The sequence below is a fragment of the Onychostruthus taczanowskii genome, unplaced genomic scaffold (assembly GCF_017590055.1).
Source record: "Onychostruthus taczanowskii isolate IOZ18803 unplaced genomic scaffold, ASM1759005v1 scaffold1, whole genome shotgun sequence".
Classification (NCBI taxonomy): domain Eukaryota; kingdom Metazoa; phylum Chordata; class Aves; order Passeriformes; family Passeridae; genus Onychostruthus; species Onychostruthus taczanowskii.
The window spans coordinates 27378321-27406273 of NW_024496525.1; positions in this window are offsets into that span (position 1 = coordinate 27378321).

Sequence of the window (27953 nt, forward strand, 5' to 3'; positions counted from 1 at the left end):
CCCCCGCCCCCTGCCGCCTTAAGGGGCAAGAATCAAAACTTTTACTTTTCCCAGATTCACTTTGGAATAAATTCTTTAAAAAGGTAAGTTTTGTGAAAAGTAAAGTACAAAGACTACCCAGGTAACTGAGTTTTGGTTTATTTTGGGTTTTTATGGACCCAAATTTGAATGGCACACAAGGTGTCTCATTCCGATTCTCTCAGTCATCTTGTCCACATCATTAAACCATCCAAAGATTTTCTTTTATGTGCTATTGAAAAGCCATGGGCTTAAATACAGTTGCAGTTTTGTTTTGGGACCGGAAAACATTACTGGAGATATATTCAGAAGCCTCTCTCTCCCCCTTCCTTTAGCCAGTACAATCAGTGTCTCAGAGACCTGTGTCTGGGATTAATATTTTATGCATGAAATGTTTCGTGTACAGTAGTGACATAATAAGAAGAGGCATTGTATTAGTTTGTGCATGAAGAAGAATTGATTACAGAAACAGGAAGTGTGTAAGGACTTGCCTTAAGATGCCATTTTTATTAACACCTAAGTTCATCATTTTAAGGCAAACATGGTTCATGCTTTTTAGTTTTTACTTTGAATTTGCCAGGCCCTGTCTAAAGAGGTAGCACCCCATTTATTTGTGTTCTTCATGCATATCTTGCACAGAAAATAGCCCATGTGGAAAGACAGCAAACAGATAGCTGCAGCTGTTGCCACTTATGCTCCACAGCACAATTTTAGAAATTAACGGTTTCTAATCCCAAAAATAATATAGATACAAAATGGTGTTACATTCCAAACAGCCAGGCTGAAGTCCCTTGTTCTTATTTCATAAATATGTTTATAAGAGTCTGGATTAATCTCTCAACTGCAAGAAAAGCTTTAGAAATCAGTTGGGTTTTAAAGCTAAAGTTATTGACCTTTGGCAAATCATTGGTAGCCAGGGAAATACACGGAGGTATCTCTTTGTTGAAATATTTAAGAGAATTTTAAGGCATCAGAGATATTGTTAGATAAAGCTCCTTCTGGTCTTGCCATCTACTTCACTGGCTGAAGATAAATGCAAATGCTTTTGGCACTTTTGGGCTATTGTTACAGTGCAGGAATAAAACATGCTTGTCTGACAATTGCAGGTTATTAAAGACTATTATATTGGTAATCCCTGGGAAATAGAGGTAAATCTCTCCTCAGTAGCAACAACAGAATAACTTTTGTCTAAGATTTTGATTATTATTATTACTTTGTGGTTTAGTAAAACAATCTGCAAATTGTTCCTGACCTCAGATTTTCAAAAATCATGAGTCAAATCTTTTTACTCCCAAGACATGAAGCAAAATATTGTCCTACCTGTTCTCAAAGGCTGCATTTTCAAACTCTTTTTTCCAACTAGGGAGTTTGTGCTTTCTGAAAAATAATAGCAGCCTTATTACCATGAGCTGTACTATAAGGAAAGTACCTAAAAATATTAATATAATTGTAGAATCGTGATAATAGGATATTTACTACATAAATATTTTATTTTAATATATTCTAAAATTAATCTCAAATAGATAAGGTCCTTGACAACAAATGTATAAGTTATAGGAGAAAGCAAGAAATAAATAGCAACTTTTTTCAGCACTTCTGATCTCCCTTACTTCCAGATGAAAATGAAGAGACATGTTGGTGCACGGTGTTTTTGAAAATCAGACTGCTCTTCATATCTCACCTTATTACCAAAGCAGGCTGACAGTGACGATGTATTGACAAATAAGATGCCTTCTATTCCATCCTTCTCTGCATGCTACATTAGTTTTACTCTCATCAGTAAATGTGTTATTAAAATAAGTGATATCCAAGATGACAGAGAAAGAGCTGCTGCAGGGAGCTTGACGTTGCCAGGGTCATACCAGTCCACTTGTTATTGAAGACATATATCCATCCATCCCAGTTTTACCTCTTTAGAGTCTTTTTTGTTGTTGTTGTTAACCTTTAAAAGTAAATAGGTTATCTATTCTATGTGCAGAAACTTTGGCCAAGCTTTCATTACCTCAGCTTGTTTTCTCTCTCACTACAGCTGCTGGCCATTGGCAATCTAAGAACTGTGTAGCCCTTTTCCCCCTCCAACCCCTTAGCTATCAACAGTACCCAGCGTCTTGCTCTGTACCATCCTGGGAACTGGGAAGGAGAGAATAAAGGTGTTGAGAAAGCATCCTGGATCTTGAGATGCAGTGCTGCAGTAAGGGATAATGCAGGCAGCAAAGCACACAGAAGTTGTCTCATCCATTTAATACAGGACTTGAAAAAGTCTTGGACTTCTGCTGCTTGATACTCCTTGGATCATATGAGGGAGTTACATGGAGCACATGGAGCAGGCAGAGCAATGGGACTTCAAACTTGCTTGAATTTTCAGACAAAAGACAAAAAATTAATGGGAATATGAGGGAAACATTACATGCTCTATTCACTTTGAATCCTGACATGACTGTTCAGTTTTTTGTAAAAAGTTAGGGGATTGTTGTCTCCCAACTCAGGCTATGCAACAATTGGAGTTTAAACATGTCCCATGTAATCTGGACATAGCAGCATGGAGGGCTGAGTGGATTAACGCAAACTGTCTTGAGGTCTGTCAGTGTGCTCCTGCATTCTGTGATGCATTTCAAAATTAGAAAATGCTTAAAGTCCATGGATATTTTTTTTTAGTTTTAGGGTGTTTTCAATAAAGCACTTTGTGACCAAAGGCAGATGCAAATGGTAAGTATTTATGAAGGAGATAGATAGACTTCCAAGAAAAACTTTAAGTCTAAACACATTGAAGGGTCCCAAGCATTATGATATCCCATCAAAACAGGTGTGAGAGAAACTTTAGAAAATAACCAGATTCATAGAATGAAATTCATTATATAGGTCCTTACATACAGGTGAATCAGGAACTCAGAAAACAGAAGCAGTAAATTCAGGTTTTTTTCTGACTGTCTGGGACAAATTTAGTATAATCTTAAGAAGCTTGGCCAGTTTGCCAAGGAAAATACAAGGCTGCATAATTTAAGATTTTTGAACACACCAAGCTGGAAAAGTAAAAAAAATATGCAGCAAATATCATAATGATCCTAAGAAAAGGCGTCATCTTCCTAAGAAGATGAAAGCAAAATGAGTTGTATCTACAATACAGAGCTGAAGTGCAAGAAGGAAAACCAGAAGGCTGGGAAGTATAGTGACAAGATGGGGAGTGTGTGAAACAACAGAAGAATGGAGAACTGAAATGCAGAGTGAAAAAAAAAAAAAAACCAAAAAAAAAACCAAAAAAAACCCCCAAAAAACAAACAAAAAAAAACCCACACCAAAAAAAAAAAACAACAATCCATGACTACTTTGAAGTTCTTGGAAAGGTTTGGAAAGGAAATAATAGATTAGTATCAGGTTAAGATCAGATGAAAGGATGTAAATGTTGTATGGGTGAGGAGAACAGGAAGTTACAGAAGAACTCAGAATTTGCCTCAGAGAAGGGTGGAGAAAAACCCAAACTCCGGCTGGAATGCAGGCAGGAAATGGTCCCACTGCATTCACTTGACATAGCGACAGAAGGTTTTTACAGATCGTCATCTTGTCTCTCACTTACTGTGGCTCTAGTGTTCAGCTCTGGGAGTGACTTGGGAAATTCGTCCTAGTGATGCTCTTGTCAGTGTTGCCTCCTCCTTGCAGATGCCACTTTTTGTCTTCTGGTTTAGGCTGTTTTACAATCAGAAGAAGTCTTTCTCCTTTATGCATACCTATAATTTGACTGAAGCCCTCCATTTTCCTTCTCCTTGCTAAACTCAGTGCTCATATCTTTCACTTCTGGCAGTAACATAGGATTTTTTTTTCCAGCCTTTTAAGCTATCAACTTTTTATATTCTGGCCACCAAGACATGTCATCAGAACTATGTCTTGTATATTCTAAATAGGTATTTTGCTCACTTAAAATTGTTCCTTCTGTTGGTGTGAGGAACTCTCAAAGTTTTACTAGCAACTTTTTGTTTCTTTGTTTGTTTTTGTTTTGATTTAGGTTTTTTTTTTTTTTAATAAACTTTGAAGTATTGGTCAAGGAAAAAAATCTAAGTAGTCATAGAGAATTGTTTTTATTTTTGGAAAAGGAAAACAAGGCCTGTGGCTAATACATAATCAGCTACAAGAAGCTGTATGCATTCTGCATGTGGTAAGAACATTTAATCTTTTGCAGAGGCAGAAAACACAGTTAGAGAGTAATTAAACAACACGAATTTTTACCTCAGAGGTCAGTGCTCTTCACAGTTGTAAAAGAATGCTGTTCCAGTGTAAAGTTTTGCACCTTCCCCTAGCATCTAGGAACCTCTGTCATGTGAATTGAACCTGATTTAGGAAGAAAACTTTTATTTTATTTGAGGGAGTAAATGTTTCAGTGACTGCAGGAGCTGTTGATGACAACAGTATCCAAAAGAGCTCTCAGGCCCGGACTGGAATGTACAGATCAATAAAACCTAGATTGTGTCATAATGACAGAGAGTATTTATTATTTCTTCTACAAAATCCTTTTGGAAGCAAAGCAATGAAGCTTTTATTGAAGGAAGAACCACTGATGCTGTCTATGGTGTTGATTTTGCCTATATCGTGTTTTAAAAAAGAAACTTGTCGCATGCCTTGGTGAGAGTGTTGCTGAAGTGTGCTAATTGTCTTGTGATAAAATCAACTATTTTGGCAATGAAGGCAAGAGTGTAGTCCTTTATATCTTCCTAATTGCTAGAAGGAGAGGAGGTGAGGGAGTGTGTGGAACCCCTGGACTGCAGTCCAAGCTGCTTCCCAGTCATCAGAGACGCAGAAGATATATTTTCTGCTCTTGCAGAGGTTCCTATCTATTACAATTTTTAATTTTCCTTTTTCATGTTACTGTTGATGTCTTTAAGTAAAAATCCATCTGCCCAGGCCCACATACTTCACTTTCTGTAGTGGCATTAGTGTTATACAAGAAACTGTACAGTCCAATTGAATTATAACTGCCAAATACAGAACTCCAGTCCTACATTCCTGTTGTCCTACCAGACACATTACAGCACATGGAGAGGTCTTAAACCTCCTGGGATTGTTAATTTCCCTACAAAAACCTTTTTATGCCCAGAATTATATTCTCTGCATGTGATGCTAAATAATAGCCTAAGGAATTTGGGCAGGGAAACCTACTCTCAATTAAATTGGAAGGGGGCATATCGCAAGAAAGAAGAGGAAGAAGAGGCCGTTGAAGTATGTCACTGAGTTCCTTATAGTTCATCTGACAGAGCTGGAGTCTGTTGATCTAAAAACTCAACCATTTCCATACTGTGGAGGATGACAGATGTTCAGAGGGACCTAACATGATTAGCTTTTTTGCTCTGGGAGGCAGAAGATGTGGTGATTTACTTATATTGCTGATTCAGTGGGCTTTGTTTAGAAGTTTGTAGCAAATGCTGCAGTTGCTTTTCTGAGCTAATGCCTGAATTTTATGTGCCTTTTCCACACATCCTGTCCCCACAGTAGCAGTGGTTTATTTTGGCTGAGTCTGAAGGTTTCACACCTTTGCTCCAAGGCTATGCCTCCAGATCATATTGCTACCATTGGGATTGCTTTTTTCCCTGTCATTCATCTGTACTTCAGACAGCCATCTAGGACCGGCCTTGTACTTAAAAAAGCTCTGACTTCTTGTTATTTTCTATAATGATGCACAAGGCAGAGAACTTTATGGGGGCAGTAGAAATATAAATATCTTACCAATACGGGGCAGTTAGGTCTTTTGGTTCCATAGTAATTGTCTGAGGAGCAACTTGAATTTCAAGTAGGTTTTGTATTTCATTGTGAATATTTCACATTCTTCTAAGAGACAGCTAGAATCCATAAAGGTCATGTACTGTGGCTGATTCTGTGTCATTTGTCACAAAACAGCCAGCTGCTAAGATCCCCCTATGACCAACATTACCTGGCAGCTCAGATAATTTTGGAGAGCCATGCAAAAAGCAAGGAGGATCAAGACAGAGATGACACTGATGCTGGCAGAGTGTCAAAAGGCCTGTTCAGAGACACCGCCGTTGTCTCTGTTCTCCACAGCACCAGACTGCAGCTCATATAAAGGGAACCATTCCATGATAGGAAAACTCTTGGGCCACAGGTCTGCAGCCTGTGTACCCCTGCCCCACCAACTTCCCTACTTCACCAACTCCAACCATCTATTAAGCTAAAACCTCTATGTTCCTTTGTCGCTAGTGTAAATTTATTTTTTTCCTCTGCTGGAAATGCTTTTAAGTCTGAAGCAGTAGAAAGAAAAAATTATCATCATACTCAACAGCCTACAAACAAATGAAAACACTCAAAAAATGATGGAAAAATAAAAATAAATTGAAACAAATCCAGTAAGCTCTTCTTAAGGTAGAATATACTGCCAAAAATGCTCTTGACACTGTAATTCCTGTATATGTTGCAATAAGAAGATGCTCTTTACCTTGGAGGCAACATAAATTCAGTGTGTTAATATGTAGCCTGCCAAAGCTAACACTGCTTTTATTTAAATATTGTCCTGAGCACAACATACAGCCACTGTATGTTAACGGCATGTAAATCATTGCTGTGCCATAGCTGCCCCAACCTATTTCTTACATTTCTTTTATAACATTGTCCAACTTTTGTTTCATTTCTCCTTTTCTCTTGAATAAGTGCTGTTTCCAGTGCACAGCTCCAAGCTACCTCTTTATTGCCAGTTCCAGACCTATGGAACCTGGAGTTAATCACCCTTCAGCTACATATTGTTAACTGTGAGGTGCCTGCTACCTATAAAGAAAAAAAAGACTCCTTTTTTATACTAGAAAATAAGATATATTCTACCGAATTGCTGGGGTGGGGGGAAGCCTTTGTTGAAAGAATGGGACTACAGCTATTTTTATTAGTATTATAAAGAAATCCGTGCTCCATTGAGAGCACATGCTGCAATGTTAAATTGCAGGGAATGAAACATTTCCTGTGCTATCAAGACATTATTTGCAGCTTGTTTAATGAACTCAATTTCATTTTTATCTCTACTTTGTATTTAGATAAAGAAACAAATAAAGGAACAAAAAATAGATTTCTCTGGCAACATTTTTTGGAAAGGAGAAAAATGATATGGCAGTCTCGACCACAGATATCGTGGTCACATTGTCAGGATGGACAGCACAGTCTGTCATTCATTGCCCATGGTGGTGAATTGGGACACGAGCTGTTGATATGACACTAAACAGAGAATTACATTTTTCTACACTGTATGGAAAACATAGATGTATTTTTGTTCTCTGTGCCTCTGAACAGGAGAACAATGCTGATAGGAGCCCACCACTCTAAATCGTTGTTGGCTATTCAAAGCATTGACAATAGAAGGCAGTTGTGAACTGGCAAAAAAAAAAAAAAAAAAAAAAAAAAAAAAATCCTGCTGGAAATGACAGGACACCAATTGGCATGCAATGAACAGAAAGCAGGCTGGTTTTATTCAAACGATGGTTGAATTCCTGAGGAGCTGTCAAGTTTGCTTTGGAGCTTGGAGTGTTTGTGGGGTGTCCTATTCTCTTTCCCCCCAAGTTTGTGGGGTGTCCTATTCTCTTTCCCCCCAAGTTTGATTTCAATTCTTTGGATACCAGAGCAATAAACTGAAAACTCCCAGTTATATTTAGGAAAACAATAACTGCTTAGTGTTGTCCTTGAAAGAGACAAACTCCTAACAAAGGTCCTGCCTCTGCTCTGGGAATGGACATCTAGAGATATGTCTGGGGAGGGAGAGGTGGTTTATTTGGTTTTTATTTGCATGTTTCGAGTAAACCCCATAAAAGAGTTAACACCTGAGATTCTTCCTATAAGGGTATGTAATTTCCAGGTATGGAAAGAGGTGGTGATCCCCTCCAGTTTGGAAAATCAGTGAAGTTTTTCTATGTATATAGTGGTAAAAACAAATTTTCAAACAACTCTTATGCCTATTTAGAAATAATCATCTGGAAACTTTAAAACTCTGGTATATTTATTTTCCACTCTGTTTTTGAACCATATAGGAGGAGGCTCTACCTCTTTATTCAAGCATTAGGTTCTTCAATCTGCTGTTGTTAATTAATTAATTAATTTATTTATTTATTTACATTCCCATTAGTCTTTTGACTATTTTCTGTCTCACCACCAGTTGTCCAGTGGAGAAACCTTGTGGGGAACTCAGGCATGTTGGAGCAAGCATTGTAGTAATGTGGTTGCTGGTTGCAGTGAGGCTCAGCATGACCAAGTATTTATCTGTGTTTTTGTTGCTGTAATTCCACAAGACCTGTAATATTCCATGACCTTAGGAGATGAGGAAGAAAACTGCAAAGAATACAGCAAGGAAAAAATCCCCTTCTGATTTTAGAGATGGGTGAGGGAAGAACCAGATCTTGTGACCCTTTGGCTACAGATCTCCAGAGGCATATCTCAGGTGATGTGGGACATTCCATCTGGCATTCAGTAGACTGGAGTTGTTGGAAGCAGCTTCCAGTTTGATATCTAGGACTGTGGTCAGATAACCACGAAGTGGCAACCTTCCACCAAGATTTACCACAGTCAGAGAAATGAGGTTTAACATGCTCTAAGTGGCTGTTTGTCCCTCCACACTTAGTAAATTTTGTGTTGCACACAGATTTCACTTAAAGACTTAAGGCTGCTGCCTGTGTCCAAATTTGGGTGAAACAATATGAGGTACTTAATTTTGTTATTGGAGGGATTATTCACTTGGGAGTCCTGAGGCAGAACCTGTTGCCTCATGAGGGCCATGTATGGTGAAGGTTCCCTTTCCTCAGAGAGAATAAGTACTTTTTCTCCCTTCTGCCTGAATTCTTGACATAGTACCTGGTGATTTTATCACCCTGCCCTTGTGCAACCACACTTGCTCAAACCCAGGAGCAAGTTTGGGTCTAGATACTTTGCTCCCGTGGCAACAGAGGAACTGCTTTGCTGGCTGTTATGCAGTAGAAAACTTGTCTAGGAAGTTGAGATGGGTGGCTGGGGATGCATTTTCTTGGAAAGAGGGAGTCAAAGCAAGTATTTGTTAGCGTCATTAAGTGTGCTGGGTGACCCTATGTGTATGGGATATGGGGGAGATCTCTGTGTTGTTCTGCCTGCACAGACAGTGCACATCTTCCCAGCAGTGATTTGCTGAAAACAGGGGACAGACAACTAGGAAAATGGATTATTCTACTACTGTTAAAAATCTGGCAAAAGAAAGAGGAACCTCTACCGATATCTTTGTGTAAGGAAGTAATGTGACCTTAAACAAAGCAGAGCTACTATCTATTGAACCTGTCCTGTAAATCTGCCTTTGCAATACAGCTGTGTTGCTCAGCTTCTGGTCTGTATTATCCAGAAAGCTCCCAGAAAACATTGTGTTCTCAGAGAATGAAATGTGTATATTTTCATTTCCTGCACTTCTAACAAAAAACTGACTTTCTGGTCTTTGAGGGTGCAAGAGTTCCATTCTTCTTTTGCAAGGGAGAAGCAGAGCTCACTGTCACATTTTCACCCACCCTTTCCTGGGTTACTGCTGGGTAGCAAATCTACCTCAGTCTCTGGCATCTGTGCTCCTGATGGCACCGAGACACTTTCCAGTGTCTATGCCTTGTACTGTCATACCAAGGATTAAACATATCTTGAGATTTGGAACTGGGGAGGAGAGTCCTTTTTGAGGATGATATTGGCAAATCTGTTGCACATTTCTCTTTCTTATGTGGTCCTTTTTGCATCAATCCTCTAAAAGCTGTGGTGAAATCAGCTGAAGTGGGGATTTCTCTGGGATAGACCAGTGAGATTGATATTTTCAGTGGTCATTAGTATTGTCACAGTCATGATGCAACTTCAGACAATTTTTGTATTTCTACAGCTGTAGTGGGAATACTTTGGAAAAGTTGTTGCAAGACATGGAAGCTCTCTACTGTGCTGCTGTTCCCTTATCTAGAGGTTCTTGTGTCTCATGACAGTGTTAGGAACAGAAAAGAACAAGATAGAGAGGATATGCATCTAGTCCCATACACATAGGTGGAAGACGTGTCTTAAATACTTTGAGTGTGAGTATACTTTCAGTCTGGGGAAATGCTGAAAAAGGTTATAATACAGAAATACAGATTATTTTCCTTGACTGGAAAAAAACCTAAATTCTGAACAATACTCCAAATATTTATTTGAGCAAGATGTATGAAATGTGGAAAAGAATTCTGAGAAGCTTCTTCCGGACATTACTAATAGATATCAGTCTGTCACTCATTGTGCAGGTAGAATGGAATTTGAGACACTTAGGGTAGTTCCACAACTCCTTGTAAGTGGTATATATGTTAAATGACTGGATGTGATATCCTCCCTCAAGTTTGAATCAAATACTCCCCTGCTGATGGGAGCAGCAGCTGGACAGGCAAATTAGGAAGTCACAGCATCTGAATCTAGGAAGATTAATTTATTGTTTCTCTTTTTACAATAAAAATAAGTAGACGCAGACAGAAATGAATAAAAATATTTTGCAAAAGAAGATATCAAAATATATTTTTCTAATCTTCTGGGGGAAAGGGAAGGAAATAAAATAACATTTTCAGTGGAATTCTTTTCCAGACCAGCCTATTTATTAGAAATGCTTCATGTTCAATAGGTTTGTGAATATTCCCATAAACATAATTGCAGCTGGTTGTGTCAATTTGTTAACTTGTGGGGAGAAAAGGAGTGTGGGAGTAGAGTAGACATCTTGAAGATTAAATCATACCTTTTATTGAAATATATTTTGAAACAGGGACATAGGTAACAATGGCCATATTCAATTACGAGTTTCATAAATTTGGGAATAATCCAAATTGGCTAGAAGTTTTGACTGCTTCCTTGACTTCTTCACAACTGCATTATTGGCATTAAGTAGAATTTACCAGTTCTTGTCAGTCCTTGGAACAGCTCCTATAATGAAGGGGATATAGCTGGAGATAACAGTGAAAAGTTACAATACTTTTAAGTCTGTTCAGTGGGGCTTTGTTCTTTTCTTTGGTGGGGACTAGAGGAAGCAATCTGTGTTTGGGTTTTTTTTAATGCAGTCTAATTGTGCCACGGTATTAAGACAGTACATCTTTAAATTTTCATATGAAAGTATGAGCTTTGGTATGACAGAATATCAAAGTGAAAATTAATGTCCGCCACTTGTATATTGCCTAGACGTTACTTTAGAGAGAAAACAACAGGAGCGAGACGAAGCCATACATATGTTAAATTCACATCAGTAATAAAGATTAAGTAGAAGTTAATAGCATCCCAGTCATGCTTGTGGAGGTAATCTCCTTTCTGAAAATTCAAAATTAGATTTGGAGGATCGAAGCAAACAGGGGGTGAGACTTTGGCGTAATATTTTAATCAAATTGTCATGAATGAGTGGATACAATTAAGAATTCTGTCAGTCACAGTGCTGAGCCCCTTTTGTTAGTCAGCTGTTGTGAGGGATGCACTAGGGCATCGTGGGTAGAGATTAAACTTGACCTTTCCCAGGATCTTCATTTTTGACCCTCTGGCTAGGCTTTCCTTGTCAGATGGCTATTTTTTAAACTATTTATTTAATTATTTATTTTAAAGAGATGGTAGTAAGAGTTGGGGACACACAAAGATGGTCCCTCAATTTCTGTTGGCTTTTTCTTCCCCCTTCTGCTGAATGCAGCAGACAAGGCTCAATAACAGCTCCCCGTCAGCTGCAAAGTGCCCATCTAAGCCTCTTTCCTTCATTACTCCTCTGATGTGTACTGTATGTCATTCCTTGGACAAATTTGCAGCTGAAGAGTTTCTGCCAAAGGCAATACAACTTAACGTGCAGAGAAATGTTTTCTATTCAATAAGATGTGCTCTTACATTGCTCCAGCAGGGTTGCTTGGCTTTTCAAGTCCTTTAGATAACTTGGGTTTCTCTCTAGAAATTTTAACTATATTTCTCAGGGGAATTTCTAAGAGTGCTTTTGGACAATCTTCTGTTACCAAGGAATTTTGTTCTGTGCACAGCCCTCTTGTGATTAAGGCAGATTTAACTCTGAGATTAAAAATCAAATACTTTTTCTTTTCCGGTTCAATCAAATAATACATTTAATTGCATGTTTATGTAAACATATTTTGAGGTATAGAACTTTATGCACTAATTCACAGTGGAAAATATTTTATTGGGAGAGTTTCTGTGAATTCATATTCTGTAGGACCAGACTAATAGGTGTTTGTCTTGTGGCCTATTGTAACAACTCGTTCTGTGGAATGCTTCGTGACTCAACTGAGACCAACTCTGGTGCATTAGTCATTTTAGGCATACCACTGGAGACAGTTTCTCTTCTCTGCTTTGGGATCTGTGCATCTGTAAGTCTTTAGCTGTGGAACCTCCAACCCCTAAACTTGCCTGAGAAGAGACTGTTTCAAACAAGCAAGCAAACAAACAAGCAAAAACCCCAACATCAAATCAATAAAACTGTATATTCTGAATTTAGTCTGATTAGCCCTCTTGTTGAAAACCTCTATTGTAATGTGACCTGGAAAAGATAAAATGAGTGATTGAAAAGTCTCGTTTAATGTCTCTTCCCAGTGGCTTTAACAGTGTTCAGACATTGAAATAGTCTGTATCTGCAGTTGGAAAAACTGGGAAAAGAAAATAAAAATCATGTTATTTCAACACCATGAATGGCTCCCCAAGGCATTAAAGTACATAAACACAACTACAAGAAATGCAAATATTAGAACCAGGGCTCACCACTCATTTATAAATGAAGATAAATCAATTGTATGCAATAAACCAAGATTAACTTGATGCCTGAAGCGTGTTCTCTATTAGAGGTTTCCACATGCTCACACATAGGTGAGTTGTCATTTTTGCTTTTATTTTCTTCTTTTTCTGTTAAATAAAAAATGAATTTATTATTTTAAGCTGATCCCAGATGATTCTTTTATTTTCTATCTTCTTTTTTCTTTTCCTTCCCTGCATTTTTACACAATGTGTTTAGTAAATAAAGAAGTGCTTTCGACATTGGGTGACAGTATGTAATCTGCATTCCCTCTGTTTGTTTTACCTTTTGTTGCAGAAAGAATAAAGTCTGGGAAACTTGTGCTAGTACATCAGTTTCTTTGCACTCCTCTGTACTGTAAGACCTAATTATATTTTAACACTGCATTTACTCCATTTTCCTGGAGAATTATTTCAAATAAACTGACAGACCTATTGTGTTGCGACATCATAGCAACTATTTTTTGTTGCTGTTTCGGGTCTTTCTTTGTCCTTTTGTTGTTGGGTCTTTTTGAGGGTTGTTTTTAAAAAAAAAAAAAAAAAAAAAAAGACCAAAACCAGAGAAAACAAGCCCTTCTGTGAATTCAGCAATAGCACAAGAAATTGCATTAACAACATTTAAGCAAAGTGTTGAAAACATACCGAAATAAACGCTAGAGCACTTCAGGGGTTGATAGGAATATGCATCAAAATGCCTGGCATTTAATTTTTTTTTCTTTCTTCGGGAATTTAGCCAGTGAAATATAGCTGCCAGTGTCTCAGGCCTGCGTGTGTTCTTCTGCAATATGCTCTCGATCAATCAGATTTGCATAACTAAACTGTCGGCAAGCCCGCTCGGCTGCCCAGGTGCAGGGCCATTTGCATATAGAACAGTGAGGAGGTCCCAAGAGTCACTTCAGACTCCAGTGACTGCTGAGCCCGCAGTCCACACCGCACTGGAAATGAAATTGGAATGACAAAAAAATGGTTGTGCTAGTCTGCAAGGGTGAAATATGCACTTGTGTTTCAAAGGTTATGTAGAGATCACAAGACAGCATTCAGGCACGAGATTATGCACAAGCCTCCAGGAAAGTAAATGCTGTTGTATGTGTTTTGTTTCCCATCCCCCAGCCAGAATGATACATATTTATTTATTTATGTATGTGTATGTGTGAGTAGATATATATGTATACACAAAAGTGTTTATTTTTTCCTTTAAAAGTTGTGTACCACATTTCACACATTCTGCAATGCTTAGGTATGGAGGAGGCAAAGAGTACGGGTGTGTTTTAACTATATTGTTCATTCCAATTAAATCTCCTGGGGGACAAAATATACATAAGAGACCTTTCCCTTGAGCTTGTTTCTCTCTGGAATTTGCATCCACTTTCTCAACATGTTTGCCTAGAAGTCTATCTCCTGTTCCTGGACTATTTATTACTCAATTAGAAGAGATAAATGGTGAATAATTACCATAGTATCGATACAGCTGGAAATAGAATAAGAAACAAAAAGGATTATAATACTGATTGCTGAAAGCTCTTTATCTGAGGCTTGCCATAGTACAGTTATCCCCATTTTACATGCAGGAAACGGAAATGCAGAGGGTTGAAGTGATTTTCCTCTAGGAAGACAGTGATCTGTTGGCACTCAGAAAGGAATGGATTTAGTGGCACTGTGAGAGATTCTCTGTTCTAGCTACTAAAAAAAGTGGTCTTCCCTTCTTATCACATCTCAGTAAGCATTGAAAGCCAAGGATACCCTTCTCAGCTGTAGTGTCAGATGCTGTTTAACCAAGGCAGTTTTTGGGGTGCCATGCGGGGCTGGAGCCAGCTGCACCTCCTCCTCACAGCAGAACACATCCCAGCCTTGCCAAGGAAGAAACACTGCAGATTTGGCCCCTGCTGTAACAAAACGGTGTTTTGGTGGGGGAGGGCAGGAGACAAGGTGTCCCTCCTGGTTTGAATGTCAGTTGTTGTCAAGTTGGCATCCTGAGCTGTTTCCATGACAACAGCTTTTTGTGCTGGGGGACGAGGTCATGCACCTGTGATCTCGATGAAAAGGACAATGAGAGAATGTACATTATTTAAAGCTTTTATCTTCCAGTATGTGTTTGAGTATAACCTTGAAATTGCATGACTAAAGGGCAAAGTATATTTCTATGCATAGGAGTGAGGCAAGCCAAATTGGTTAGAAAGAGGTGTGAGGAAAATTAGGGGAATTTTATAGCATGGATACTTCTCTAACTTTTCGTGGATGGGTCCAGCTGTCTGATCAACTTCCCATCTTGTGTATCAGCAAAATTTTCCGTGGAGTGAAAGGAGTCCATCATTCTTGTGAGACTGAAAAGAAGGGTGAACAATAGGCTTTTGCTTGGTATTTTCCTAAAAGAGGTTTGTATTAAGTTAGCCATTATGATTCTGCTTTGGTTGCCCGCCACAGCTCCTGTTGTGTGAAGCTGTGGTTGAACACTGAACAAAAAAATAATTGTTGACCCAAAGAACTTCCAGTCAGAGTGATTATATGTCACTCTGCACATTCATTTGTTTTGAATTCCTAAATACTTCCAAAGCCTCACTTAAAGCTTCAGTTAGATGAGACCTTCTGGAAATAAATGTAAATTGTATTTTACAAAAAACAAGCTGGTTACTCCTTACATTTTCCAAAATGAAGAGGAAATTTTGCAAGACAAAATTAGCACCAACCAGAGGTAGTAGGACTTTTTGGTAAGAGATTCTTCTGTCATTGTTCTTGGTGTTGTCAACTTAGTACAATAAAAATGAGCTTGGCTAGTCACAATTTTTTTCCTTTCAGAAGTCCTGGAAAACACTGTAGAAGTATTTTCTCTCAGAAATGTATGGATGGCTCACTGAGAATGAAAAAGAAACCAGAAATGCAATTCTGTAAGAGAATACTTAAATAATGACATCAAATGAACTAACCCAAAATGAGGAAAAAATGAAAACCTTAGCTAACTCAAATGGAAACACAAATTATATTATTAACAGTCATAAAATATGTTTGTATTTTTCTATGTGTATATATTCTATATAGGTAAATCAACATGTTGACATTTTTACTTCAAATAGTTGCATTTTTTGTCTGTGAGAGTCATCTCCTGCAAACATATTGGAAGAAAACCCACAGACCATCCCAAAAAAAGCAGGTGGTGCAATGAGAACAATTGAAAAAAATATTCTTTGGCTATTAAATCATAAACTTCAGAGATGATTTCGATTAGAATTTTCACAGCTCATATACATCAAGCATTTTTTAAAAATCAAAGCATTCAGGGTGGCTTTCAAATTTTTCCTGTTATAGAGATGAAAAGGACTGCACCAAGGGAGTAGAAATAAAACATCACAGAATGAGAAGAATCATTAGGACACTAGATAGTCTGAGGAATGGTTACAATTGTTAGAAAAGGCCATTAAGGTTAGGTGGTGGAAGCAGGGATGACTGCAGCCCCGATCTATCTTTCCTTCCTTTGTGCTCTTGGAGGGCAAGTGATCCCTTCACTGCTATCCCAATGGATGACAGAGATTTCCTGCCATTACTTCCCCTGGTACTGACTGCCTTTTGCCCAGTATGGAACTGCTAGAATCCGTGGGGTGTCAGGAGCAGGTTTGTGAGGCTGACATGAGAAACTTATGCATGGGGATGCACAGAGCATCACGCTGATCCCGTCACCAGAGCTGTGAGCTGTGTCCTAGAGGACAAACCAGCCTCTGCCAGGCTAACAAAGGGACAAGCCAAAGGAGAGGTCTCTCAGTGCTTGCACCAGCAGAGTGATGACTCCAGGCTTTGGTAGTTACAGTTTAAATTCTCCTGTTCTCTCTTGATATGTGAGAGGAGACACTCAGTGGCTCCCTCCCTCCCTCCCTCCCTCCCTTCCTCCCTCCCACCTCAGTGTAGGTCAGCTGCTGTGCTTTGTGCCACTGGGCTCAGGGATAGCTGAGCAGGGAAAACCACGCGCAGTCACTGTTACTGGTGATGTATGAGGGAGAGAGAGATCACTGTCACAGTATATCTGCTATTTTCAATTTAATTAGTAGTCAGAACTTCATTTGTCAACTTAATCATTGCAGGCAGACACTGCAGAGGTGGGAAGTAGGGAAAAAAATCAAGAAAACAAACAAAAGAAGGCCCATTTGTGGCTCTCTGCATATTTTATTTGTTTCTTATCTCAGTTTATTTCAATATTTCATATATGCCAAAGCTAAGATTAAAAAAAATGATAAATGTGTGTAGTCTTACCAATTAAGTGTTGGTTGCAGAGGAACTGGTTTTGTAAAGTTCTTTCAGTAAAATTGTGCTGTAGCCTGCAAAACTATGCAGCCTGTCAGTGTTTCCTGTTTCTTTGTGTGTTAAGTAGATAAACATTTGTTCTTGTTTCAGCTGAGGGAAACAGTAGATTTTGTCATTTGGATGCTGTTAGCTATGGCCAAAACTGAAGGAAATTTTACACTAAAAAGGGGAGACTCCATCTGGAGTTCATACAAGTCTCTCATGGATGTAGGTGTTTGGGACTCTGTTTGTGGGTGGTATTGCCTCTCCTCTCATGCAGTGGTAGGAAATGATGGTAGTGGTGGCATCAGATTGGTGCTGGGAACTCCCAGTAGACCCTACAGGGTGTGTACCCTGAATAGAGTGCACAAGCACAAAGGCTGGTGATTGTCATGGAATGCTGTGGCCAGAATCAGCAGAAAGGTGGTGGCAGAGCAGAGACTGGGGTTCCTTTCCTGTGCTCTGCTGCCTCTGTGAGAAATCTTTGCTCTAAGATCCTGACTGTGGCTGTGACTCTCCCAGACAGTGTGGTCTGCCTTATCATCAGCTGCTGAACTCTGGCCTCCAAGGACAAGACTTATCCTGTGTTTATGTGGATTTGCTCTGTGAAAACACAATGGTCCACGTGTTAATTCAGGACTTACAAAACATGTGCTAGACTGTCCTTTTTTAAACATAAATATATAGCCCATAACTTTTTATTTTTGCTAAGTGTTTTTGGAACTGAACTTTTTATTTTTTTTTTGTGAATATGTATTGAAAAAGAATATAAGAGGGCATACAACCATTGTCAGAGCACATTCTTAAAGAGGGTGTGAATGTGTGTGCATGGCCTTCTAACCAGACGGGTTGGAAGACCAAGCTGCCTGGCTTCTGCTAAGGTGTGATGATTCATGAGTCACACCAGCTCCCTCTGTGCCTCAGCCCTTTCTTTGCTTTGTCCACCTCAAATACGGCTCTCCAGCAAGGTTTTTTTACAGCCTTGTGTGGCCTGAATCATAGTTTCGTGCCAAAGTGCTCTTGTAGCATAAATTATATGTAAAATTTTGCATAAGTATTATATTTAATTTATAACATGTTCTCTTATGCAGGATTCATGAAGCTTTTAGGTAATATTGTCCTGGTTTCTTTATTCAGCTTTACTGTCATTTGCAAAGCTTCTCTGACGCTTCTTTGTTTTGAATATTTCTGACGTGCCTGAAGTATTTTGGTACATGGTATTTAAATACAATAGGAATAATTAATAAAAATAGAATACTGATACTGACAATGGCACTCTCACTCCCTTTCTCCTTCAGTCAGTTTTCTAGTAATTTTTCTAAGAATTTTCTGCTTTTATGTCTAAAACAAACCTGCTATCACAGAAAACTGTTGGTCAGAACTAATGAAAATGAGTTACTTAAATGAAATGTCACTTAAATGAAAATGAACTACTTAATAATTTCCCACTACGAATTCTTTGTATCTCGAAGGAACCTTTCATTAGGAGAGCTCACAGCTTTTGAAAGAGCAATGAATTTGTATGTCATTGCAACAGCCTGTTGAATTAAATGATTATGATGCCCATTTTACTGATGAGCAAACTGAGGGACAGAGAGAAGTAACTTGCCTGGGGCTATGTGGTAAATAAGGATTTGATCATGTCTGACTTCTGGCTTCATCCACTTACAGTATTTCCTTTTTTTCCCTACTGTATTTTCTTTCTTTCTTTTGTGTGTATGCACCTTACTTAACATCTTTATTTTTTTTCACAAGTCCTTTTTCTGGAAAATTAGTGTAAATTGAACAATCACTCTCATCATTAGTACTGTCTAAGGTTCACTTTATATGTATGTAAAAATCCTCATTCTAAATGCTGGAGCTGCAATGGGAGTGTAGGGATTCAGCCCAAGCTGTTGTTTGGACTAAATTTTCTTGTTAGTTAGATGTTGCGACTCCAGGAAAAGGTGACTGTTTACTTGGCATGTTCCAGCAATCTAACTGGAAAAGTGGAATTACCACTTAGAGACGTGCAAGAATGATGGGGAGAGAGGATCTTTAACTCATGAAGCTAAAATGAACTGAAGTTATATGTTGGAAAGTGCTGCCGTTGCTGTTGTGGAGAGAAGCTTTATTTGAAATTACAAAATGAAAATTACCGATCAATGCAGCCAGAATGGAATGATTGATACCTCAATTGCATTTCTAGAAAATGTAACATAGCATAAAGATACACTATTTACTTTCTTTTCAATTCCAAGTTTTTGCACATTATGATAACATATATAAGTGCACAAATGGGCATTTCCAGACAGTGCAGTTGGGAGCAGAGATGAAAAGAGCTACAGTATGCATCAAACTTCAGGCGGAGCTCAGCTGCAGTAATATTTACTTTTGGGAAAATGGTGAAAGGAGTGGTCTCCTATGGCTGCAGTTGTGTTTTCCTCCACTGTGTGAGGCTATGGAATTGAGGGTCAGGAAAGAACTGCACCTGATGTTTTCGTGGACTATGTTACCTGTGCAATGACAAGGTGCAGAATGATGGCTCAGAGCGTAGGACACATTAACAGCTTTGCTATCCCTATAACACTTCCTGGGAAACACCTAAAAATTCACAAGTACACAGCTTAGTTCTTTCAACATTAAAGACTTTAATTTGTTTGCCCTTGTATCTCAGTATGTGAATTGCCAGAAGTGGAGTTCCAACAATATATCTTTACTAACAATCACCTAAGGAAAAGGATTTTTGCTCCCACCTTTTTGATGGATGTTTTAATGGATAAAGTGCAGAGGAGACATGAAGTGCTTTGCCTAATTTTGCTTAGTATCTAAACCCTGAATATAAATTAATAACCATTCTAAAGCTTGGGCCAGATCTCCATCCTTGTATTATGTTTCTGCTCATTATTTATGATTTTCAGCTATAGCTAAGCTGCTGGACACATGCTTAAGAAATGGGCAATACTTATTTGCTTATAAATATCCAGCACAGAACTGCACAAAACTTAAAGAGTCTATATAAGAGTCAAAAATATATTTTGGCTTTTGGAGAAGTCTTGTTTGTACAATGTCTACACCTTTGGCTATATTTGACCTGCTGCTACTTCAAGGAAAGAAGATTCCTGAGAGAATGTTGAAAAATGTTGTTTGAGAAACTGCCTGTTCATTTTTGTCAGTTGCTGAAGGTCTCTCTAGATAGACAGGTTAAAATATTTATATAAATATTGTGATTTTCAGGAATGTTTAGCTCATTGTATATCTCTAACCAAAAGAAAAGGTCAAGTCCTGTGTGTGCTTATGTAAGAGCAATAGCCCAATTCACTTTTCTTTTACAGAGTTCTAACAAATTTTCACTGCTGTAGTGTAATATGGAGTTTGGCCTTTTAATATCATTATACCCTATTCATTGCCCCTCTCAGAAACTCTAATTTTCTATGACATCATAAGTGGTTGCTATGAATATGATTGCTGTGACACGAACATGATTAGTGATTAGGACATCACACAAAAAAGTGGGTTGTGAAGATGAGGAGTTGTGGTCTGTTTTCATGCAAATGTCCCCAGTATAAAGCAGAGGACGAGGAATGCAGAAAATAGAATAAATAACTAGAATTGCCTCTAAATGAAATGTTTTACCAAGTTTTCCCTGAAGCGTCAGCAGCTCTTTAAACATGCTGGTGATGGCCCATCACAAAGCCAGATGTTACCATTTATCAAGTAAAGTAAAGAGCTCCTCCTGCTTCCACAAATACAAACTGAATATGAAATCAAATGGGGAACTGCTGCACTAACACTGGAGAAGATATAATGTAACTTTTAAGCTATCGACAGGCTTGAGAATAAAAGAAGTGTCTGAAAGGAAAGTGTCAGCAGCATTGCTTGATTCGTCTTTCAAAGACAGAACTGCAGTCGTATATATAGACTTAAATCACTTGATGGGTGTCCTAAGGTTATGATTGCCTTCTCCCCTCTCTCTGTCACCTTTTTTTCCTGTTCCATACATGCATCATGTCCTTCTTAGGAGAAAAACCTAGGAAGCAAGCCTTTAGCAAACTCCACAAAGCCCAGAGTAGTAAATGGGGACACTGAGGTAGCAGATGTAAACACTTCCTTGCAAGCATACTTTGTCTTCTATGTCAGTCTTAAACCTGGTGAGAAAAAATCCACCAATAGCATCAACCCTTATGTTTTGTGAAATGATGTAAAGCATGGAAATTCTGCTCACCCCAACACTGGTTTACATGGTCAGGAAACAGCAATAGTAATAGCATTTTTTTCTCATGGTGTTTTACCTAGAAATGTATAATCTCTACTCAGGTGAGGACCTGGTAACATAGGATGTAGAAACTGTTGTAATGATGGACTGATGTAACTCACTGACTTTAGGAATAAAAGTAGTCATTCAAAAGCTTCAGATCTTAAAAAAGGCATGCACAAAATGATAGAAGATTAGTGTATGTAGGTGTAACAGTCCTCCAAAATACCTCCAAATTGGTTTGGAAGGAGAGGTGTAGGAAAACTGATAACGTTGGAAAAAACAGGTGTACTTTCGTGAGTGTAAGTTTTTTTACAGGTCTGAAGGTAACGCAGAAAACTTGAAAGTACATATTTGGCAAACTTAATTAGGTTAACTTCAATTAGACAATTTAGAAGAAGGGCATTTGGGAACTGTAGTGCACTAGGCAATATTAGCAAGAGAGAGGTCATGGGATTGTTGGGTGAATGGATTTTTTTTTTTTTAATGTATTGAATTTTGAGGAGTAAGCTGGGATGGCAAATAAGAAAAATTATAATTGTCAGAAAACCAGTACTGCTTCCAAACTCATGATTTTCAGCACTGTATTGGATTATATTTTAAGTTTACAGGCTCTTTTTTTTGAAGCAATTTGTAGTTTTCCTTTACATACAAAGCCTGAGAGATCAGAGTCTGAAAAGCTGTACTGTGAAAAATGTTATCTCACTGGAAATTATTGTTTCTGTGCTTTGTGTGTTTCAGTGTTCACTCTGGTGCATAGTGATGAAGTCTATTATATTCTCAGATGAATAAAGGAGAGTTTTGTTGTGCAGTGTTAACTGTGGTGGCTACTGTGGTACCTTTGCATTTCTGGCTGTGCTGCGGCGTTATCTGGCTCCTTTCAGCATTGGCTTAATACCCTAACATGGACTACAAGGGTCATTTTTGTAACTACACACTACAGCTGGTTTGTGCTGGGTCAGGTGCTGGCGGATACTCTGCTGATGTGGGTGAAATGAGATCCCAGTTTGCCCCAGCTACACAAGGGTACAACCACTGTGAGGTGTAGACAGGAGCACTGTGTCAGTGCTGCCATTAGCAGTACTTTCTCCTCTGGAAACAGGACTGGCCTCCGCCCCATCTGCAGCAGCTCCAAGAGGTCCCATGCACAATTTCTGTCTGTCACAGCTTCCCCGCACTCTATTGTACAATTTGAGACCAATATGTTTCAGGAGGGTGATTGTGGAAGTGGGGGAGGGGGTCGCTAAATTATGGTTGCTGTGGGAACCATAACTTTGAATTTCTTGACATCTGTCCAATGACAATCTCAACATTAACGTTGCATTAACATAGTTTTTTTGCATTTAATTAAAAAAGATGATGGCCTGGAATCTGTTAAGGAATTTAAAGCCAACATTTAAACTGTTTTCTGGGAGCAGATATGTCAAAGCCTCTGCTCTGGAAATGCTCACAAAACAGTCTGACAATGTACAATAGCCACAGAGATGAGAAATGAAAGCAAAATTTGTAACACCATTGCTTGTCTCCTTCTGGAGGCTTTGCCCATCATTCTTGTCTGAAGGAAACTGCTCTGGCTGAGTTTAAAATAACTTGGAAATGAAATAATTTTTTCTAGTTCCTCTGTATGCCATGCTGACCACTGACTCACTTGTGTGTGCAGGCTGAGTTTTCTGGGGGCTTGTTTCTCCAGCCTACGCTGCCATCCTGAAGCTTCCCAAGAGATTATAGCAGAAGCTCTTGCATGTATGAAGATAGGGGCACAGGATGGTAGTAAATGACGGCAGCATTCATCCCAGTTTCTGGACTCCTAAAAATGTGTCTGGGTTTCCCACATAAAATTCCAGTGCAGTTGGTAATTGTTTTTGATTTTGAGTGTTATGCAAAAAAAAAAAAAAAAAAAAAAAAGGTGTTTACAACTGGTGGGTGTCTCACCTTGAAAGGTTTGGGGACACTAAGCTTTAGAACTCTCTTTTGTAACCTCATGTTATTTCAATAAGTTCAGCTATCAGACAAATAGACATATGGACTATGCTAAAGTTAGGTGCTGTAGATAGGAGAAAGATGTTCATATGGCACCCGTGTTATTTAGCCTTCTCTCATAACAGAATACCATACTGTTAAAAATTGTCTATTTTTATGTAATTCTTCCACTTATATTGAGATAAAAAAATTATTAGTCTAAGGTTGGCTCACATCATCAGAGCTTCTAAATGTTGGCAACTTCCCTACAGTCTGTTGCAGGCAATAACTGCCAGGGAAGTTGCTTGAACACAAGCAAAAATAGGTCTTCCTGCTGAGCCACCAGCCCAGCAATGCAAGAAAGAATTTAATACCATGGCCTTAAGAAAGTTTCCGTGTTCTTCACAGACAGTCGTGCCTTCAGTAAGGTGACGGAGGGAGAATATAAAATCCCAGAGTTACTGCAAGCCTTGAAAAAGTTGTGAAAGAAGACTTGGCAGTTAGTATCTTTATGTAAAAGATTTTTGCATATAAATTACATACGCATATGACATTTTAGCTCCAACTTTACATGTGTTTTGGAGGTTGGATGCAATCTTGTCCCTGACTGTCTGTTTGCTTTTGCCATAGCTACATCAATATTAATCCCATTGGTTTTTCCCTCTGGCTTTTTTCTTAATTTCCTTCTCCTCCAGTTTTGATTTAAAAACTAGTTGGCTCCTTTTATCCTAGGAAAAAATCCTGGACATCTCTTTTCTATTTTTTAATGAATTATTGTATATAAAGCATGTATATTTCTTTTTTGTCTTTTGTAGTAGACACTCTAGTATTCATCTAGTGACAAGAAATGGCTAGAGAGTTGATAAAATGGAGAGATATTTCTTTACTGGAGACATTTTTTTTCTTTAAAGGTAAAGAAACATTCCTTAAGTATTATTACTATTCTATCTCCCTCTGCCCGCTTTCTTTCCCCCTCCCTTCATTATTATCAGAGAATCACAGACTTTGTCTTACCAACTGTCTGCACACTGTATTTATGAAATATCCCTATTCTGAGCTCAGATTTGGATGGTCTGTTTAAAATGACTCATAAATTAACTCTTTTTCTTGTTTGGAAATTGTCAGTGAACAGTCTAGTCTCCCTCTATTTTTGTCTCTTTATTAATAGCCTCCTGGTGACGGTATTTCACTTTTGGGGTTTCTTGTTAACTGTTCTGTAAAACAGAATCTGGCTTATCTTTATAAGCTGTGTTCAGAAGATGCCATGACATGGGACAGCTGCCCCTCATTGCCTGCATGACTGAGGTGGTTGTGGGCAGATACCTTTGAACAATCTGCAGTTCTCCAGCTTCATGAAACATAATCAGAGCTATGAAATTATCACTCTCACCCCAAGTAGAAATTACAGTTTTCGACAATATTAGCTGATGAAATAAGCAATCCCTCCTTCCCTTCAGTTGCAGCAGCAATGACTCATTTCAGTTAAGTCTCTTGGACTTACCTTGTTCCTACAGTGGCAGAACCAAGGCACTCTAGGAAATGGTAGTACATGAACCATATCTGTAGTGGAATGGAGTTTTTATGCCAGAAGTCTATCAAAAAGTTATTTGCAGAATTGCACCTCATTGTAACTTTCCCTCTGTCTCATATTTTTTTATTATTTGAAATTGCTTGAATTTTTTGTTTGGTTGAATTTTTTTCTGCTAAAATTTCCCATGCTACAGATTTGTTGCGGCTGTTTTAATGAAATGAAATTTGGAGAATGTTTGAGAGCAAGGCATTATCCTTAAAATCTCATACATTCTAGAACACACAAAAAAACTTCTCTGAATGTTTTTAAGTAAAAAAACTGGTTTCTCGCAATCATTCTCATTAATTTCCTGAGGTGGACACATGATATAACTAATAACATGCACCCATGGTCCAAAATAAATGTAATTTACAACTCAGTGGTTCCAGTTAGCACAATATTTAATTTGATTCCTAAGCATATAAAAGTTGCTTCCATTTAAATAAGAGAATGTAGTTGAACAAGGGTTGCAATGGTGCATCAAAAGCTATGACATCCCTGTTCAAATCATTTATAAACAGCAGAAGAATTTTAAGAACTGAATTACTACCTGAACTTCAAAAGAGACCATGTATTTCTATTAATATAAAGAACAATTGCGAGCTGTTAGCCGTTAAGTTATTTGAAATTGAAATTCATCAAAAGGGTGGTGGAGGAGGAATATATCTGCACTCTAATGTGGATAAAGGATCTTCTGTGTCAGGTAAAATTACTTTTGAAATAAGAGAAGTTTAAATAAACTCTAAAGAAGACATGCAACTTTATCTTGGGAGTGCCTTTCTTCCAGCCTCAGCTCAAAATTTCAGGTTTTTTCCGACTAGATCCTAAACCCAAATTTAAATAAAAAATTCTGTTTCTACAGCCTGGGCTCATTCCTGACCAAGAATTTTCTGCAAATCTTCAGTGATTTAAAAAAAAATTTTTTTGTACACCATCTTGATGGTTTTTGTTTTTTTTTTTTTTCAATTGAAAAATCTAACTCCATTAGAAATGCATGGTACATTTTTTCCTTAACATAGGAATTATGTTGGGGAAAGAGGAGATGCCGATTGTGGGGGCTCACCATAGAACTCCAGCCTGACTCTTTTTGCAGGTCTCATTTCCTTGCTGTGGAACTGATGGCTGTGGAACATAGGGCTGATGTTTTCCTCTGTAAACAGATATGCTCTAGTGCATTACACTACTACAGCAGAACTTTCTAACATTACCTTTTCAACTCTTTTTAACAGGTTCAAAATATGAATAAGGGCCAATGCTGTGAATTGGAATTTCTTTTGCAGCTTTGCTTTCACGGAGTTGTAGCAGGCAACGGATATGTTTGCTTTGTGTGTGAATGCCAGAAGCAGTGCTGGTATTTCAGAATAACCGATGTCCCTGGGACCCAGGCAGTGATGTTGGGCTGAAAGGACAAATTGCTACATGCAATTTGGCAACCTATTTAAGGGGTAAAATAAGCAAGTTTTAGCATGATTATACACCAGCTCTGTTTTACTAATTGCTATTTGACTAAAAGCTGTTTTTTTCCAAAGCCCCTGGAGCCGTTTTGCACAGCAAAGGAAAGTAATAATGAAAGAAAGCTTGATATTCTACATATGAGTAGCAGATTGTGTAAATCCAGCCTTCCGATTCCGATATTAGCTAAACATGCTCCTAATATTGTCACACATTAATTCAGGATAAAATGCAGCAAAATGAGACAGTTTTAAAAAGTCCCTCTTGTTCTATGTGGAGACATAACGAATTTAGCAATAGTGGCATGATTAGGATATTTTGAAAGCAAATTAATTAAATTTATTTTAAAGACCATTTATTTTTACTTTCAAGTCCTGAAAGCTCAAAGGTTTATTCACTCTCTAATTCTCTGTAGGATCAGCCTGGGATGGGGGAAAATATTCTGTTATATAAAAAAGGTTAAAGTGAATGGGTTTTCTTTCAGGAGGAGGGGAGAAAAAAGACACAAACAAAGCAACTAAAATTTAGCTCAGCTTTTTTTCATTCATTTAGATATCTTCCAGATTGGCAGCTCTGGGTGCAAGGTGAGATGAGAGTTCTGTGTCATGAAACTATGGTCACTTAGACTGCAGAAGAAAATCATAAAATTTTATTTCATGTTTGACACAGGACAAGGACCAAGCTAAAAATTTTTATTTTACAATGCTAGATCTGAAGTTGCATGTGAAAGGGAAAAGGAAAAAGAGAAAGAAGCTTAAAAAAATAAAAAGAGGATGCGGGGAGGGGAGAAGGCAGTACTAAAACTGCAATCCTAGCCTTCTAAACCCTTTTGCTTCTCTGATTGATACTTTTCAATTATACCTTCCCATTTCACTGACATTTGAAATGCTATTTTTTTATAGTGATAACTTCAAATGCTTAAGTTCCAACAGCACCAGTAACCCTGTTTAGCTGTAGTAGTAAATTGGTTCCTTGTACAACATAATGGCAGTGACAGCCTTTTGCTAGGGAAATGAGTTCTCCAATGGGACATGCCTATGATAAGACGTCCGGTTTTGAAATTGTATTTCTCTGTATCAGAATTAAATCTGGACTTTATATTTCTTTGCTGCCACTGCTCCGTAGCTGGTCCCTATACAGTACGACCAAAGACTGACAAGTAATGCTTACACAGGAACCCTTTCACTTAAATTGGATTTGTCCTTTTATGTTTCCTCCTATTATTAGCTATTAAAATCTCTCAAACCCTTTTTTAAACAGTGATAGGGTTTGGCAAACCTGAAACTCACTGACTTGGAGGAGAAAAAAAAAAGTGTTCTGCTATTAAGAGCAGTAATTTCCTTCCCTGGGTAAAATTAACTCACATTTAGTAAAATACAGTATTGATTCCCTGTGTTATATGGTAAGATATACAGAGTATCTTCATTGTGTTGAGAAAGGTCAGGATTTGAATCTATTATATTGGCACAGCTAAAGGCCTTTTAAAAAGGATACCAAAGAAAACACAAATCAGTGCCACTCCTGGGTACCTTTAGAAAATCCAAGCCTTCTTTCTTCTGGCTGTCATATTGCACTTCTTAGAGTCTTTAATGGTTAAAACAAAAGTAATGTGCCTCCTGTGATGCTTCATTTGCATTGGTACCTGACAGTACCATAAGTGTGTGCACTTAGTGTATTATTACTGTGTGCTGTAATGGAACAGCACAATGGAGGTCA